Here is a 4,920-nt window from a genome sequence, read left to right as displayed (position 1 = left end):
CAGTGTTTTCCTGAATAGAGTGTTGGTACTGTGGCATCAGATTTCATGGAAATGAAATGGATAGGTGAACCTGCCCATGGATGCTTTCCCTTGGTAACCAAAATGGGAAGTCAAAGTGGAGGGTACACTATGTGCAGGTTACTTAAATATATATTTCATTGCTGGGTAATTTTGATAATCGGTTTTTCAAACACTTGATTTTATGGGGACCTTTCTGTGGAATCATTGGAGTTAATCAAGTTAAATATGACTTGCCGTATCTAGTTTGGTAGGGTAATATTTCTTAATTTAAATTCATGCTTTCTCTGCCTTGAGAAAACAAAGCAAGATCTTGAAGGGAAAGATCTTCATCAGGACTTTGGCAGTTGCCTGATTGAATTCAAGCAAACTAGATGTCGTTAACTCAGGTTGTTGTTGATGTCTCAGAGTATCTGAAGTATACAGATTTCCCATTCCTTGCTTTGTCCTTCATTTGTCTGTGTAATACGGAAGCATTTGAGCAGGCCCTGAATCAGTGAATTGAGCAGAGGAATTGCCCTCGGGGGTCATTGAGGAACAACAGTGAATAAAAACCACAAAACCAGCCTCACGTGGCTGCAGGCCCCCAGAAGTAGTCCGTAAAGTTAAGCTGCATGGCCGTGGCCATGTTTTGAGCAAGAGGCCCTCTCCCGAGTATGTCTCGGATGCCTGTGACGCAGAGGCCTGGTGTGGAGGGGGTGTGGGGCAGGAGTGGGGGTGTGGCACGGGCCTCCGGGCTCGGCGGTGCCTGTGTTTGCCTTCCTTTTCACCACTGAGGTCTCCTGAGAAATGGTCATGGTTCCTCATAGCAGCTACTGGGGAGTGGTTGGCAGTCTGAGAACAAGTTTGTCGGGTACCATGTTTTGCAGTAAGCTTGGAACAGCGTCACAGTTTTTAAGGGAACTGTGCTTCAGAGTCTTTGTGGCATAATGTCCTGCCTTCCTGTGATCCCGTTCCATGTGCAGCCTCCCTTGCTGGAAGCATCATTGGGTTTATGTGTCTGCATCAGAAGGGACCTGAGAACGAACTTCCTGGTGCTGTGATGAAAATAAGGTCTGCTCGACACAATAAACTTTTCCCTCTCTCCTTTGAAACTGTCTGGTCCATCATTCAGCTTTTGTGTTTAGGAGGGCAGATTGATGGCGTGCAAAGCCCAGCCCCTTCCCTGGCAGAAGTTGCAAACTGGGCAGAGGAGGGAGGGCTTCCCTGGAACTGGGTTCTGGATGAGGCCAGTTCTTTGGACTTTCAGCATAGCACCCAGGAGTCCTGCTGGACCCCAGCCGCTGGGAGCTGCCCTACGTGGAGTCTGGCCTCTGCTGGAGGGGAGCCCCAAAGCAGGAGTGTGTCATGCGACAGCTGGGCCTAGTTGTCCCTGAGTTCTTAGGGTGCCATGGACTTGGTTCCCCTGGCCAGTTCTGTGTGCCTACTTTGATGGGTATAAGTGGACGCAGTCCCCACTGTTCAGTTGGTGCTCACTGCACAGGGCAGCCTTCTTTGATGGAGGGAGGGGGAGCTAGTGTATGCGAGGGCACAGCAGAGGGCATCTGAGGTGTAGGAGGCGGGACGGGGTGGTCAGGAAAAGCTGCTGCAAGGAGCCTGAAAGATAAGTGCCGGGTGTCCCAAGCTGGGTATGGCCGGAGTCACAGAGGCTGAAAATATTCGCCAAGATAGTTACGCAGTAAGAAAGGTAGATTTGGCTGGGTGTGGTGGCACATGCCTGTAATCCCAGCACTTTGGGAGGCAGAGGCAAGAAGATCACCTGAGCCCAGGGGTTCAAGACCATGCTGGGCAACTTGGTGAGACCTTGTCTCTACAATAAATCAGCCAGCCAAGTGTGGTGGCACATGCCTGTAGTCCCAGCTACCTGGAAGGCTGAGGCAGAAGGCTCGCCGGAGCCCAGCAGATCGAGGCTTCGGTGGCCGTGAGCGTGCCACTGCACTCTAGCTTGGGCGACAGAGTGAGACTCCGACTCAGAAAAAAAGGTAAATTTATTAAAGGGAAGATATGCTGTGAAGGGCAAAACAGGCCAAACGGCAGAGAGTATCTGCAAGGAGGCAGGAGCTAGCAGATGATTTTAAGAAAGGAGTCCAGCTAGCTTCTAAGGATCATGTCTGCGAGTCAGGATTCCCGATCCAGAGACAATGGCCCCAATGGAATGGAACCCGAAGGCGTCATCGAGAGTAACTGGAATGAGACTGTTGACAGCTTTGATGACATGAACCTCTTGGAATCCCTCCTCCGTGGCATCTATGCCATGGTTTTGAGAAGCCCTCTGCCATCCAGCAGCGAGCCATTCTTCCTTGTATCAAGGGTTACGATGTGATCGCTCCAGCCCAATCTGGGACTGGGAAGATGGCCACATTTGCCATGTCGATTCTGCAGCAGATTGAATTAGATCTAAAGGCTACCCAGGCCTTGGTTCTAGCACCTACTCGAGAACTGACTCAACAGATACAGAAGGTGGTCATGGCACTAGGAGACTACATGGGTGCCTCCTGCCACGTCTGTATTGGGGGCACCAGTGTGCATGCTGAGGCACAGAAGCTGCAAATGGAAGCGCCCCACATCATCCTGGGTACCCTGGCCGCGTGTTTGGCATGCGTAACCAGAGATACCTGTCTCCAAAGTACATCAAGATGTTTGTAATGGACGAAGCCAATGAGATGTTAAGTTGTGGATTCAAGGACCAGATCTATGATGTATTCCAGAAGCTCAACAGCAAAACCCAGGTAGTTTTACTGTCAGCTACAATGCCTTCTGATGTGCTTGAAGTGACTAAGAAGTTCATGAGGGACCCCTTTCTGATTCTTGTCAAGAAGGAAGCAATGACCCTGGAGGGTATCCACCAATTCTGTATCAACACAGAACGAGAGTGGAAGCTGGACACACTGTGTGACTTGCATGATACCCTGACCATCACCCAGGTGGTCATCTTCATCCGTACCCGGAGGAAGGTTGATTGGCTCGCTGAGAAGATGCATGCCCGAGACTTCACTGTCTCTGCCAGGCATGGCGCTATGAACCAAAAGGAACGAGATGTGATCATGAGGGAGGTCTGCTCTGGTTCTAGCAGAGTACTGGTCACCACTGACCTGCTGGCCAGAGGCATTGATGTGTAGCAGGTTTCTCTAGTCATCAATTGTGACCTTCCTACCCACAGGGAAACTATATCCACAGAATCGGTCGTGGTGGCCGGTTTGGCCGTAAGGGTGTGGCTATGAACATGGTGACAAAAGAAGACGAGGACTCTTCGAGACACCGAGACCTTCTACAGCACCTCCATTGAGGAGACGCCCCTCAGTGTTGCTGACCTCACGTTAGAGGGGCTGTCTTGCCACCTAGCCCTAGCCAAGGCTCAGTCTTGAGGGCTGAGGAGCAGCCGGAGGTGGGAGGGAAGGGAGCCAAGGGATGGACATCTTGTCATTTTTTTTTTCTTTGAATAAATGTCACTTTTTGAGGCAAAAGAAAGAAAGGAGTCCAGTGTGGGCCAATGGGAAATTGTCTTTGGGGTGATCTGTCATAGGGAGTTTCCAGAGGTCTTTGATGCAGCTGATTGCCAGCTAATTTTTTTGTTTCTTTAAGACAAGGTTAGTTAACAGCATCAGTTGACTGCCTTTTGTTTGTTGCAGAACAGGAACTAACAGTGAGTTGTTAGCCACTTTCTCTGCTGGCAACAGCAAATGTCTTGCAGCTGGCCATCCAGCCTTGGCAGCTTCTTGCTGTTACCAGTAAGCTTCTTTGTAGACTTTTATCTTGAGGTCCCTTTCCTGAAAATAGTTTACCAAATTTACTCAATTAATGCTAGCCTAATCAGGCCTCATGTTCCTGCACAGTAAGTAGGTGCTGTCCATGGGGGCTGAGGGTGACGGGGGAGAGGGAGGGGCTTGAACTGATATGTATCTCATTGAGTGAGTTGCAAGTGAACCTGGGTGGCAAGGGTGTTGGCTGGGAGAGGCATGCCAGGGAGGGCAGAGTGTGATCCTGGGGGCACAAGAAAGCCCTGAGAGGTTTAAACTGGGTCTTTTCTTTTTCTTTTTCTTCTTTTTTTTTGGTCTGAGTCTCACTCTATTGCCCAGGCTGGAGTGCAGTGGCACAATCATGGCTCACTGCTGCCTCGACCTCTTGGGCTCCGGCGATCTTTCCGCCTCAGCCTCCTGAGTAGCTGGGACTACAGGCATATGGCACCATACCTGGCTAATTTTTGTTACGGAGATGAGGTCTCATTGTGTTGCCAGGCGTGATCTGGAACCTCGGGGCTCCAGCAGTCCTGTCACCTTGGCCTCCCAAAGTTCTGAGAGTGCCCGCATGAGCTACTATGCCCAGCCAGGCTTCTTGTGATAGACTTTTTATTGACGTCTGTAGCACATGCAGAACAGTACACAAATACACACCTTGACAGATTTCCACAAAGTGAAAGCTGTTGTGCAGCCATCACCTGGATAAAGACACAAGAGAAAGTTGGATTTGATTGTATTGGAAATGACACTTGAACATCTGACTGTAGTCTGGCTTCCAGTGAGGGCAGGACAGCATGTGTCAGACTCACCTGCTGTAGGTGTGCATGCTACTGGAATGTGCTGGATGAGGACAGAGACAGGCAGAAAGGGTGGGGGGACTGGGCCATCAAAGGAAGAGAAACGTCCTGTAAGACCCGCATTTCAGCCACCATTCCTCCTGTGGCTCCGGGATGGAACAGAAAGCGGCAGTCCCACAAGGTGCAAGCTGAAGGGAGCATCCCAGAGAGGAGGAAGCCACAGAGCCCCAAAGTGTGCCTTACGGGGGCCCTTCAAGTCCTTGGCTGCGTCTATATTGTGCATAAACAGGGTAGGGTTCCAAGAGGCCCAGCAGAAAGCAACAGTTGGAAGGCTGGAGGGGCTGAACAGAGATGCAGCAGATGTCTGG

General features: G+C 50.5%; 1 pseudogene across 1 annotated transcript; it reads left to right on the top strand.

Moving 5' to 3' along the window:
- Window positions 1-2,115: 2,115 nt before the first annotated feature.
- LOC103269925 lies at window positions 2,116-3,480 on the top strand (annotated as a pseudogene). Its single transcript, XR_002482505.1, has one exon. The product of XR_002482505.1 is annotated as a eukaryotic initiation factor 4A-I pseudogene (transcript).
- Window positions 3,481-4,920: the final 1,440 nt, after the last annotated feature.

Source organism: Carlito syrichta, unplaced genomic scaffold, assembly GCF_000164805.1.
Source record: "Carlito syrichta isolate Samal-C Ts95f unplaced genomic scaffold, Tarsius_syrichta-2.0.1 Scaffold309641, whole genome shotgun sequence".
In the NCBI taxonomy this organism is placed as follows: Eukaryota; Metazoa; Chordata; class Mammalia; order Primates; family Tarsiidae; genus Carlito; species Carlito syrichta.
Note: the sequence above shows the minus strand (reverse complement) of the source record. Positions and strands in the feature narration are given on the sequence as shown.